Below are 14104 nucleotides of genomic sequence, written 5' to 3' on the forward strand. Positions count from 1 at the left end.
CTCTGACTAGGCCTGAGCCCCATGATAGTTTGTTTTGTCACTGTAGATGCACCGTGGGGGGAAGCCCCACCAGGCAGGCCAATCACAGGGCACAGACATAGCAGGCCAATCCTGGGGCACAGTTAAGGCAGACCAGCATTTTTCCTCCTATATATTGGTGCTCAAATTTACTGCCCGCTCTCAGCACCCAGGTCTGGTCTGCCTTAACTGTGCCCCAGGATTGGCCTGCTATGTCTGTGCCCCGTGATTGGCCTGCCTGGTCTGTGCCCCAGGATTGGCCTGCGCCATCTGTGCCATTGCCACCGGATGACCCCCGGTTCTGCTACATAGATATATATTTGCTATACACTACTATCTTGCCACTGACTGTAGTATTTGGGGTGCTGCCCCAACTATTCTGCTTGTGACCCTAGGTGTCATGCTACAGCCTCGACCTCCCCTACTATGGATCCCTCAACCCACGAGCAAAGCTTACAGGCCATGATTAATGCAGGGGTGGCCACCTCGGTGGAAAAAGTGCCACCGGATAGGGGAACAAGAGAGTCTCCCCAAACGGTGGAAGACTTTGCAGAGTCAGACTCTCCCAGGAGAGAACAGAAAAGAGCGCCTAAGCTCTACTGGAAGGGTAAAGGCCCTGAGCTGCACACCCAGAAGGGCAAGGCTCCAATGAAACACCCAAGACAGGGGATCCCAGACTCACCCACTCACCAGAGACACCTCTCCAATGAGGAGGAGGACTTCACACCCCCATCCCCTAGCCGTCTTAGACGAATGGACAACTCCATGTGTCCCTGAGAATCCAGAGTCCCCTCTATGCAAATGGAGCCTGCTTCTCTGCTGGAGGCGTGTTCCTGGACACTACAAGCCCCTGTTCGATCCACCCAAGGTCCTCTGAATGGTCCTTGCCCAACCACTTGGCACAGTTTGTGCACTATTGGGTCCGCAGACCTCTGGACTGGGAGGTATGAAAGAGGCTACGGGCGGATTGCCCCAGACCCACTTTGCTGGAGAAGGTCGCCATGACCCCGGAATTCGACGCTAGGGTCTCCACCTACATGACTCGTACCAGGCGTTACCCTAAGAAAGGGGTCGAGCGCAGCCTCCGACTGGCGCAGGTTGAGCTGCTGGATATGCTGGGCCTCCAGGCCAGAATCCTCATGCTGGCGAACAAGGCTTTTTCACAGGGTGCTGCCCTGGACCCAGATGCCATACGAGACTGGGCCCTGCTTTCCATTTGCCTGCTGGGCAGCACCAATGGACGCTAAACTATCGGACTTGGGGTCGAAAGAACTAGGCCTCCTAGCCAAGGGTCTTCTCTTCGGAGAACCCTTCATCAAAGAGCTTCACAGACACGTGAAGCTTTACACTACCCTAAACAAAGCCCAGACATCGATGAAAAGAGTCTTCGGCCCACTCAGCTCACGTGTTTTTGGCATGGCTGGCCGACAGCGGGGTCGTGTCACCAGCTGTTTTGGGTTGTCTGGCCATCAAGGACCCTAAGCTTGTTCCCTACCTTGTTCCCTACCTACCACTCAAGTGCTTTCAACTCCCAACGGTTGGACTGCGGTAGAGGGAGCCGAGCTCGCGGACGCGCAAGGATGCCCACAGGTGAGCCCCACTTCTTCCAGTTATCTTTCCACTCTGTTGCCTGCGGGCAGGTTGTATCACTGCATATACAAATGGAGGGAGGTTCAGATGCATGAATTCTTCAGACAGTTCAGGGCTACGTAATAGACTTTCATTCCATGCCGACACAGGTTCACCTTCCCCCAACCCCCCTGTCATCAAGGTAACATCAGTCACTGATAGATGCCGAAATCCTGGCCCTTTTCAAAAAGGGCGCAGTCCAGTGGGCCCCGGACGACGGTGGTTTCCTAAGTTCCATTTTCCTGGTGAGGAAGAAATCCAGGGAATCCGCCCGGTGATAAACTTAAGGAACTTGAATGCCTTAGTCATTTACTGGCACTTCAAGATGGACGGCATCCATCTGCTGCGGGACCTTCTCCGCCCCTGGGATTGGTTTACAACACTGGACCTGAAGGACGCCTATCTGTCTGTACCGGTGGACCCTACATGCCAACGGTTTCTCCAATTTCTCTGGCAAGGCAGACGGTGCCAGTTCACCTGCCTACCGTTCGGCCTCAGTTCGGCACCGCGGTTTTTCACCAAACTGCAAAAAAACTGTGACAGCATGACTCCGATCTGTTGTATCATCTACCTGGACGATCTACTGATTTTTTGCCAGGGACCCTCCAGACTGAAATCTCAGTCACTCTTTGCAATCTCCTTGTTCGAGTCGCTGGGTTTCGTGGTCAACCAGGAGAAATCAGCCCTTCGAAATAGACGCAACGGAGTGCCTCCTTCCTCAGTCCAAGTTCTCCGCCATTCGTAAGGAAATCCGGAGGATACTGCGCCAGGACCAGATTGCACTCCGAGTGCTGGCTCGTATAACTTAAGGCTCAGAGGCCTCCCTGAGCTGGAAACTGATCCATCACACCTCCAGACCATCCTGAAGGAGATCTTTAATGGCCTGCTGGGCAGGGAACCCACCTCCTCCCTCCATCGTGTGAGAGCCACCGTGCTTCACGCCCGAGGGGACCCCCAGATGCACTACCCAGGGACGTCATATGCTGCCTGGAGGTGTTCGCTGAAAAGGAGGCTATCCTCAGGGCAATGAGGGAGCTGGAATCTCTGCGTTACAGGCACCATGTGCTCCAGTTGTACCCTGATCTCTCCCCAGCTACGTTGCAATACAGGAGGTTGCTGAGACCACTGACCCGGGTACTGCAGGTGGCGGGGACAAGGTACTGGTGGCTTTTCCCATCTGGCCTATCAGTAACTACACCAGGGGGACCTGTAGTAGTGCGAACCCACGCGGACTTGCATTTGGGGACACTCATTTCCATCCCCCCGCTGAACATGAGGTGGCCAGACCCCTCTGATTTCTACCTGCCTGACAAGCTTGTACCACCTGCCTTGCCCCAGAGGGATCGACGGCCGTGTTAGGCAACCACCCATGCCCTACCTTGTTCCCTACCTACCACTCAAGTGCTTTCAACTCCCAACGGTTGGACTGCGGTAGAGGGAGCCGAGCTCGCGGACGCGCAAGGATGCCCACAGGTGAGCCCCACTTCTTCCAGTTATCTTTCCACTCTGTTGCCTGCGGGCAGGTTGTATCACTGCATATACAAATGGAGGGAGGTTTCCTCAGATGCATGAATTCTTCAGACAGTTCAGGGCTACGTAATAGACTTTCATTCCATGCCGACACAGGTTCACCTTCCCCCAACCCCCCTGTCATCAAGGTAACATCAGTCACTGATAGATGCCGAAATACTGGCCCTTTTCAAAAAGGGCGCAGTCCAGTGGGCGCCGGACGACGGTGGTTTCCTAAGTTCCATTTTCCTGGTGAGGAAGAAATCCAGGGAATCCGCCCGGTGATAAACTTAGGGAACTTGAATGCCTTAGTCATTTACTGGCACTTCAAGATGGACGGCATACATCTGCTGCGGGACCTTCTCCGCCCCGGGGATTGGTTTACACGACTGGACCTGAAGGACGCCTATCTGTCTGTACCGGTGGACCCTACATGCCAACGGTTTCTCCAATTTCTCTGGAAAGGCAGACTGTGCCAGTTCACCTGCCTACCGTTCGGCCTCAGTTCGGCACCGCGGTTTTTCACCAAACTGCAAAAAAACTGTGACAGCATGACTCCGATCTGTTGTATCATCTACCTGGACGATCTACTGATTTTTTGCCAGGGACCCTCCAGACTGAAATCTCAGTCACTCTTTGCAATCTCCTTGTTCGAGTCGCTGGGTTTCGTGGTCAACCAGGAGAAATCAGCCCTTCGAAATAGACGCAACGGAGTGCCTCCTTCCTCAGTCCAAGTTCTCCGCCATTCGTAAGGAAATCCGGAGGATACTGCGCCAGGACCAGATTGCACTCCGAGTGCTGGCTCGTATAACTTAAGGCTCAGAGGCCTCCCTGAGCTGGAAACTGATCCATCACACCTCCAGACCATCCTGAAGGAGATCTTTAATGGCCTGCTGGGCAGGGAACCCACCTCCTGCCTCCATCGTGTGAGAGCCACCGTGCTTCACGCCCGAGGGGACCCCCAGATGCACTACCCAGGGACGTCATATGCTGCCTGGAGGTGTTCGCTGAAAAGGAGGCTATCCTCAGGGCAATGAGGGAGCTGGAATCTCTGCATTACAGGTACCATGTGCTCCAGTTGTACCCTGATCTCTCCCCAGCTACGTTGCAATACAGGAGGTTGCTGAGACCACTGACCCGGGTACTGCAGGTGGCGGGGACAAGGTACTGGTGGCTTTTCCCATCTGGCCTATCAGTAACTACACCAGGGGGACCTGTAGTAGTGCGAACCCACGCGGACTTGCATTTGGGGACACTCATTTCCATCCCCCCGCTGAACATGAGGTGGCCAGACCCCTCTGATTTCTACCTGCCTGACAAGCTTGTACCACCTGCCTTGCCCCAGAGGGATCGACGGCCGTGTTAGGCAACCACCCATGCCCTACCTTGTTCCCTACCTACCACTCAAGTGCTTTCAACTCCCAATGGTTGGACTGCGGTAGAGGGAGCCGAGCTCGCGGACGCGCAAGGATGCCCACAGGTGAGCCCCACTTCTTCCAGTTATCTTTCCACTCTGTTGCCTGCGGGCAGGTTGTATCACTGCATATACAAATGGAGGGAGGTTTCCTCAGATGCATGAATTCTTCAGACAGTTCAGGGCTACGTAATAGACTTTCATTCCATGCCGACACAGGTTCACCTTCCCCCAACCCCCCTGTCATCAAGGTAACATCAGTCACTGATAGATGCCGAAATACTGGCCCTTTTCAAAAAGGGCGCAGTCCAGTGGGTGCCGGACGACGGTGGTTTCCTAAGTTCCATTTTCCTGGTGAGGAAGAAATCCAGGGAATCCGCCCGGTGATAAACTTAGGGAACTTGAATGCCTTAGTCATTTACTGGCACTTCAAGATGGACGGCATACATCTGCTGCGGGACCTTCTCCGCCCCGGGGATTGGTTTACACGACTGGACCTGAAGGACGCCTATCTGTCTGTACCGGTGGACCCTACATGCCAACGGTTTCTCCAATTTCTCTGGAAAGGCAGACTGTGCCAGTTCACCTGCCTACCGTTCGGCCTCAGTTCGGCACTGCGGTTTTTCACCAAACTGCAAAAAAACTGTGACAGCATGACTCCGATCTGTTGTATCATCTACCTGGACGATCTACTGATTTTTTGCCAGGGACCCTCCAGACTGAAATCTCAGTCACTCTTTGCAATCTCCTTGTTCGAGTCGCTGGGTTTCGTGGTCAACCAGGAGAAATCAGCCCTTCGAAATAGACGCAACGGAGTGCCTCCTTCCTCAGTCCAAGTTCTCCGCCATTCGTAAGGAAATCCGGAGGATACTGCGCCAGGACCAGATTGCACTCCGAGTGCTGGCTCGTATAACTTAAGGCTCAGAGGCCTCCCTGAGCTGGAAACTGATCCATCACACCTCCAGACCATCCTGAAGGAGATCTTTAATGGCCTGCTGGGCAGGGAACCCACCTCCTCCCTCCATCGTGTGAGAGCCACCGTGCTTCACGCCCGAGGGGACCCCCAGATGCACTACCCAGGGACGTCATATGCTGCCTGGAGGTGTTCGCTGAAAAGGAGGCTATCCTCAGGGCAATGAGGGAGCTGGAATCTCTGCATTACAGGTACCATGTGCTCCAGTTGTACCCTGATCTCTCCCCAGCTACGTTGCAATACAGGAGGTTGCTGAGACCACTGACCCGGGCTTTTCCCATCTGGCCTATCAGTAACTACACCAGGGGGACCTGTAGTAGTGCGAACCCACGCGGACTTGCATTTGGGGACACTCATTTCCATCCCCCCGCTGAACATGAGGTGGCCAGACCCCTCTGATTTCTACCTGCCTGACACGCTTGTACCACCTGCCTTGCCCCAGAGGGATCGACGGCCGTGTTAGGCAACCACCCATGCTGCGGGAGTCCCTTCATAATGAGGACTTTAATCATGTATTCCTGCCCGCACAGAGCTCACCACCCTGGACCTGCTACTGATGACTCGCCGGCCTGACTGTTGGAATGACAGTTGGTGACCCATACCTGTGAACAGTACGACACCCCTTCATCCCCTTTTCCCCCCTTCATTCCCACCCTCCTCCTTCCCCCTTCTTCTCTCCCCTCCTTCTCCCCCCCTTTTCCCCATTCCACCCTTCCCCTCCTCCCCCCGCCCCTTCTTCCCCCCTCTCTCACCCCCTTTCCCGCTCCCCCTCAACAAGGAACAAGGATTTCCTGTTGAGCACGCTCTCAGCCTTAGGAATGGGGCCGAACATGTATAACTGGATTACCGCACTGTATACTGACCCATCGGCGAAGGTCTGCATTAACGGAACTTACACAGATTCATTCCACATCCGTAACGTGACCAGACAAGGCTGCACACTTTCACCTTTGCTGTTCATATTGGCAGCAGTTCATAGTGACAGGAGACTCGACACACAAGGTAGCTGCGTACGCAGATGACCTGATCTTCTTTGTCTCCCTGCCCGAGACAACCCTTCCCAATATAATGCGAGAATTTGAAATCTACGGAAAGATCTCTAACTTTAAGATTAACCCCACAAAATGGAATCTACTCAACATTAACTTGAAGGCAAAAAGGGCCGACGCACTACGCCAAAGCTTCCACTTCAACTGGTCTGAGAGGGTGATTAAATACCTGGGGACATGGATACCCCAAGACCTCACCCAACTATACAGCCTCAGCTTCACTCCGATGCTAAATAATTTCAAGAAAAACCTTGAAGAATGGAAGCTGCCTCACTTGTCCTGGCTCGGCTGAGTAGCGGTGCTAAAAATGAATCTCCTCCCTCGCATATTGTACCTGTTCCAGACTCTCCCCATACAGATCCTGACATCTTTGAGGTCTCTGATTATTAAGTACTGTTACGAATATTTCCAGCTGAGTAAATCCGTGCAGCGTCTCCCGAAATCCATGTAATGCAGAAGGTGTAGTGAATTATAGCTCCCAATCCCCCAAACATGAGCCAAGACTTCATGAAGGGGTACAACGATCTGTTTATTGATGGCCACAGCTCTGCCTTTTTCTGCAGGTCCTCCAGCAAGGGTTACTCCCACAGGGACCTTGTGGAGGACTGGAACACAAAATACAGGAACCAATCATTTTGCAAGACAGTATCAAACACACCCACACAAACAGTGAAACCCCTCCTCTCTATCCTGGAGATAATTGGGTTAAGTGGCTGAAGCAAACTCAATTATCTCCATGTAGAGAAAATATCTTCATTTTACACTGTACCAAAAAATACATTAAAATCAATAACTTATATTTTACAGAACGGAACCCCCAAGTTTAATATAGACGAACAGCGCTCAGATACCACGAACACAGTCAAATCGCCATGGAGCTAAAGATTCTGTTCCCCGACTGTTCGCTAGAAATATGTCAAAAATTAGCTCCATGGATTGAGTAACCTGGGGTCGGTCTCATTCGTGTGTTGAATGTACTGAACGGCACGGCGTTTGTGTAAATAGAAATGAACGGGGTGGAAGTTAGATAGTCCCAGCGGTGTTCGTGTGAAATTGTGGCCGAAAATAGTTCCACGCGGTCGACGACCAAACACCGCAGGGCATTTGTCAGTTTAAAATAGCCGCCGCCACGTGTTCATTCAAACGAACGGCGACCACTCAGTGATTCGTCAAATAGCTGTGGTTAACAGCAGCTTCTGGGCGATTAATGAGCTGCACACTCCCATTGCGGGTGGTCTGGCTGTTCGGTAGTTTGTTTGTTTTTTTAGGAAAAGAACGAAATAGTGATAACTACACGAACAGCAGACAGAATACAAAAGACTTGGCATTCATAATATAAGGGTTTTGTCACAAGTACATTTGGGGCCGGGGTACACCGAGGCGGAAATATCTAACAATCACGCGCCCGAAACTCCACGGCGGCCTAGCAGTCCCTGACTTCCAACTTTACTATCAGGCTTCCCACCTGCAACACGTGCTGGAATGGGTCAAGGACGGACTGATCAAACTGGAAAGAGATAGAGAGAGTCCAAACAGGCGGTTCCCTGAAAGCGTTGACATGGATGTCACCACCAACGGGGAGACGTATGTCGCAACATCAACCTCTGGTGAAGGTGTTATGGTACTTTTTAGCAGTAAACCAAAATGTTTAAATGTCTATCTGTTCCTGTCCAAATCAATAAAATCAAATTGCGTATATACGCTGAAGTAATTAAGTCTGACACACAAGGTTCAGGTTAAAATAACTTCGAGAAAATTTATTGGCAAGTGAGTAAAAAGCGGGCACGCAGGCCCTTTTAAGAGACATTTTACGTCATCATTGATTATCAGAATATCAGCAAATAAACATCATTAATTGGATTAATTGTTAAGTGTCGGGATTAGTGTCCTCCTATCAATATTATTAATTGGCTCAAAAACTAAGTGGTTAGTCCCGTGTCCACCCACCAAGAGGTGGGATTGTTCTGGACACGGGTGGGGACAAGGGGGTCTTGAGCGTCATTTTACACGGTCGGTGATCTCAGGCCTCGTGGCCAGGTGCAAGGTCTCTTATGAATAGAACATTTCATTACTACTGTGTTCTCATGGCCTTCAAATTATACTATGTTGCAAGTTAAGGAAAAGTCAGCAATTCCTGTGTTAATCATGTCTTTATAGAAAATACAGTCTTTGTCTATTGTATTAGATGTGCTGGGAAATTCTGTCATGTAAGGTAGTTTTAAAATGAACAAGTTAGGTTATGAGGACAAAATGGAGGATTGAAGAAGTCAGGTTAGGAGGACAAAATGGAGGATTGTCACAGTATAAAGTTAAAATGGAGTTAGTGCAATAATTCAATACAAGTACAATAAGGATTTTTTAATAATCCCACATCAGTCCCCCCTATGAAATGTTAGATTCTAAGAGATAAAACTTTATTAAGTTAGTACCAGGAAGACGTGTTAACCCAAAGGCACAGAAACCCCGTGGCCGCTAGCTAGGTGTTAATGCAAAGTGCAAGACTGTCCCTAGATCTGACCCTGATAGGCTTACTCATCCGTCAGTATGGCTCTCGAACACTTCACACCCATGGGTGTCCCATGGCAGCTAACCCACCACTTCTCCACACGGGGCCTTTACCATTCACTGACAGATGCTGTCCCTAAGCTAGTCCCTTCCTAGAATTCCTGCACTTTATCAACAAAAGGGATTGTTTGCAGCGGCAGACAGGGTGAGTTGATGTCTTGGAAATCTTGGTCATCAACTTCGAGATGGGTGAAAGTGGGTGCCGCTTGGTCAACAGTCTTCATGAGGGATTTTCTCAGACATGGGAGGATACAACAAAAGAGAAGAGCAAAGATAAAAAGAAAAATTAGTATAGCCATACCAATATGCATTAAAGCCTTTTGCCATCCTGTCATCCAACCAAACCATCTTTCCCAGGGATCTTTTATCCCAGAATTCCTTTTTAACTCTTCAGACAGGTCATTTAATTTCTCTATGGCTAATGTAACTTTACCATTAGGGCCTGTGTTTTCTGGGATATAGGTACAACATGTCATGGTGTCGGGCAAAATTTTACAAACCCCTCCTTTTTCGGCTAAGATCATATCTAGGGCCATTCTATTCTGAAAAGCCATTTGGGATGTGGCCTGCAACTGTTCGGCCAATCCCTGGAGGGCGTCTCTGGTATAATTAACAAAACGCTGTTGATTATAATAAATGTAATTTATCCAATTTAAATTCTTGTTTGTGGTAACTATGGCAAAAAGTGATTCAAATCCTGCAGCAACTTCATCTCTTGCTTTAAACTCATTGGGCACCCCCCTAGGCACTCCAATGGCATCAATATACACATGAGGATCAAAACTTCCTTTCACTGGGGCGTCACGCTTAACCTTAGTGTGCCTGGACTCATGGGTGACGAGGTGTGTGTCAGAGATGATATGTATAGGCATAATGGCTTTAGCCAAGGTACACTCCCCCCACCACTCCTTGTCCATTCTGGATCTTAGCTGTAAATCCCCACACAACCAGTAGATATCCCCTAATGACCTGGTGTGAAACTGCAACAAGTTCATAGAGACACTTCTGTAGGTAGCACAATACCCCTTTGAGAAGTTACCCAAGAATTTACCAATTCCATCATAATTAGCATAACAAGTGTAATTACCTTTATACACGGTAATACCATCTGGGGGTTTGACATCCTTGGTTAGGAGAGGATACTCCTTTGTCCATGCAATACATATGGACCTATTAAAATCATAGTGATAGGCAAAAAGGCTTAAAACACATTCCTCTACATCTACAGGCAGGATTAGAGGTACAGTACCCAGGTGAGGCCGGGCACCGCCACACACATAGCATGCAGTCTTATTATGCTTATTAGCATTATATTTCATCCATTCTAACCATAAATTTACATCATTAAAACCTGTTTCAGCGGCCATGGTATCTTCAAAGGTGGGGTTAGCAATGGCCATCATGTCTTGAAAGGTCTGGATATGAGGTTTTAATGGGTTAGGGACCATATGGGTAGCCCCTTGCCACTCAGAAGAGTTGCACATATCTTTGAGGTAGAAATGCCCTAATTTACGGTAGGAACCCTTTTTCCAATACATTCCCATCACATACTGGTCTGCATCCGTTGGGCTTGGATGCTCAATGTTAAGGATTAATTTCATTGGTGTACCCCCCCCAGGCTTTCTCAAAGTCATTCTTTGGAGAAGGGATCTACCTTGATCATCTACTTTAGATAAGGCACTTTTTGGTTTGTAACCCCAGGCAGGCCCGGCATTCCATCCCGCCGCCCCCCAATGGTTACAATTGTGCCCCCATTGCTTGTCAACTACACAAACATATGGATCTTTTGAATGAGGGATATCTCTATAGATACTCTGGATTTGTGATGTGGGAAATGGGCATTCTACGATATCACAATAGTCAAAGGTATAAGTAGCCACATGGGTGCACGATGAATTATACCAGAAGGTGTACCCACTAACATCTTTGGTAATGGCTACTTGCTGGGCCTTTATGAGGCTAATTAAGGAGAAGGTGTACCAGAGGTACATGCTTGTGCGGTATCTGCTTCCTCTGGGGCAGGAGATTTCTTGCAGTGGGAAGCGTGGATCCAATTTGGCCTACCGGCCAGTTTGACGGAGGTTGCGGTAATCAGGAGAACTTGGAATGGACCGTCAAATCTTGGTTCCAGGGTATTTTTCCGCACAAACTTCTTGACCAGAACCCAATCTCCGGGAAGCAGGTTATGGGTACCTGTATCCAATTCGGGATCTGGAATTGAAGAGAAAACTTGGGCATGTATTTTGTTCAAGGCACTTGCAAGTTCAGTTACATAATCTACTAAAACATCTGATTGGAGCTGTAACTGCTGCGGATAATAACAACCTAGTCTGGGTGCTGTCCCAAATAGAATCTCATATGGGGACAGTGAATGCTTCCCTCTAGGTGTGTGCCTAACACTAAATAAAGCTATTGACAGGCTTTCTGGCCAGGGCATTTTTGTTTCTTGTGACATTTTTAACATTCTGGCTTTTAAAGTGCCATTCATGCGCTCTACTTTACCACTACTTTGTGGGTGGTAAGGGGTGTGGAAGGCTAGAGTCACCCCTAGAGCAGTCCAAATTTCTTTAGTCACTGTCGCTGTGAAAGCTGGGCCTTGGTCACTTTCAATGACTTCTGGGAGTCCGAACCTACACACTATCTCTGTAAGTAGGCGTCTTGCGGTTGTTTTTGCAGTGATATTGGCCACTGGGTAGGCCTCTGGCCATCCTGAGAACATGTCCACTATGACTAGTGCATATTCATGGGGCCCACTCTTGGGCATTTGGATGTGGTCAATTTGAATTCGCTGGAAGGGGTACATGGGCTTTGCCAGATGTTTTGCAGGCACCTTGATTGGTCTTCCTGGATTGCATTTTGCACAAATGACACAGGCCTTACAGAAGCTGTTGATCAATGTTGTGATTCCGGGTGCTTCATAATACTTCTGTATGAGGGGGGCCATCAATTCCTTTGACAGGTGTGCAGGCCCATGTGCCCATTGGACAACTGCTGGATATAAATTTTTGGGAAGACAGAATTTGAAGTTGTTGTAATATACTCCGTCCTTTTGGACAGCTCCTTTCTTTTTCCATTTCTGGATTTCTTCAGGAGTGACTGCAGCTTGCTGTTCTCGCAAAATTCGCAAATCAGTAGGAAGAGTTTGCAGAGCAAAAATAGGGACTTCTTCTTCTTCTTGTCCGGACACTTCTTCATCCACTTCCTGCAGATCCCTGGCTGCTAGCTTAGCAGCCTGATCAGCCAAATGGTTGCCCTTTGCTTCATCTGTATCCAATTTCCCATGGGCCTTTATCTTCAAAACGGCCACTTCTTTAGGGAGTAGGAGGGCATCCATTAGCTCCTTGATTGCAGTGCTATGCTTGACTGGTGTACCGGCGGTGGTAAGAAATCCTCTTGTCTTCCAAATTAGGCCGAAGTCATGTGCCACACCCAGAGCATATCTTGAATCTGTATAGATGTTGGCACGTTTCCCTTCGGAAATTTTGCATGCTGAAGTCAGAGCCTGTAATTCAGCTTCTTGCGCAGACATTGCTGGCGGTAAGGATGATGATTTGATAACTTCATCTGTTGTGGTTACGGCATATCCTGTATGATATCTTCCTTCTTCATCAGCATATCTTGAGCCGTCCACAAACAGGGTAAAATCTGGATCTAGTAATGGATTCTCATGCACAGTTGGTAGGTGCACTGTCTCCATTTTCATCTGTTCAAAACAGTCATGAGGTGTTTCAGGGTCATAATCATTCACTATGACCAGATCTTGAAATTCTTTTTCTAGGAAGTGGCGTGGCCATGCTTCCAGAAGGTCAGTTGTTGGGTATTTGGCAATACCATTTTCCTGTAGCTATTCTTCATCCATGGTGGCCCATAACTTTGCCATGGGCCCAAGATCATTCCATGACCTTGTCTTCAATTTGGTAACAGGAATATGTGGGATAGCAGTATCCCAATGGCGGTAGAGGTAGTTAAGTTGTTGAGGTAGTTGGACCAAGACTATGCTATTGCCTTCAGAGTCACAATAGAAATCTTGAGCAGTGAGCTTCACATCAGTCCAGTGGTAAAGCTCATCTTCATAGCAAGGTTCGGGAGTAATGTTTGGTTTGTACCACATGGTACAGAAGGCGTAATCTGGGCCTTCACAGAGAGGCTTCTCATCTTCATAAAATGTCAAATGTGGATGCATGACTTTCTTGATACATCCACAGAGCAGGTAAATGTAGGTTTCATCCGTGATAAATCCATAATAGATACCCCCCTCAGGGAGTGGAAGAAGAGTGGATGGGTTAAGAACTTGACATCTTTGGATGGAAATGTTGTCAGGTAGAAGAAGATGGCACTGGAGGCGTAGGTGTCTGGCTGGAGACACGTGCTTGAGCTGGACTTGGTTGATGATGGCAGAAATGTCATGAGGGGCCAAAACAACCAGAGGGTGGCCAAGGACCAGGTCTGAGGTTCTTTCTATGAGCTCTCTTGCAGCAAAAACAGCCCTGAGACAGGAAGGAGTCCCTCTGGCCACAATGTCCAGTTGACATGAGAAATATCCAATAGGCCTCTGGCGGCCTCTTAAGTCATTAGTTTGGGTGAGAACTCCTGTTGCGTGGCCTTGTCTTTCAGAGACAAATAATTTGAAAGGTTTGGAGTAGTCAGGTAGGCCCAAGGCAGGAGCAGAAGCAATGGCACGTTTTAGAGCATTGAAATTGTCCAGAGCTTCATTGGTCAGACAGAATGGGTCAGACTTAAGAGCATCATAAAGAGGTTGCATAAGCAGAGAAGCTTCTGGGATCCATGCTCTGCAGTAGGAAATGAGACCTAGGAAGGCATGGAGAGATTTTGAAGTCCTTGGAGTTGGAATATCCAGTACAGCTCTTACCCGGTCCCGAGTAAGATGTCTGGTACCTTGAGATAGGCAATGTCCAAGGAAAATTACTGAGGGTTGGCAGAACTGTA

This window comes from Pelobates fuscus, chromosome 3, assembly GCF_036172605.1.
Source record: "Pelobates fuscus isolate aPelFus1 chromosome 3, aPelFus1.pri, whole genome shotgun sequence".
NCBI classification, from domain to species: Eukaryota; Metazoa; Chordata; class Amphibia; order Anura; family Pelobatidae; genus Pelobates; species Pelobates fuscus.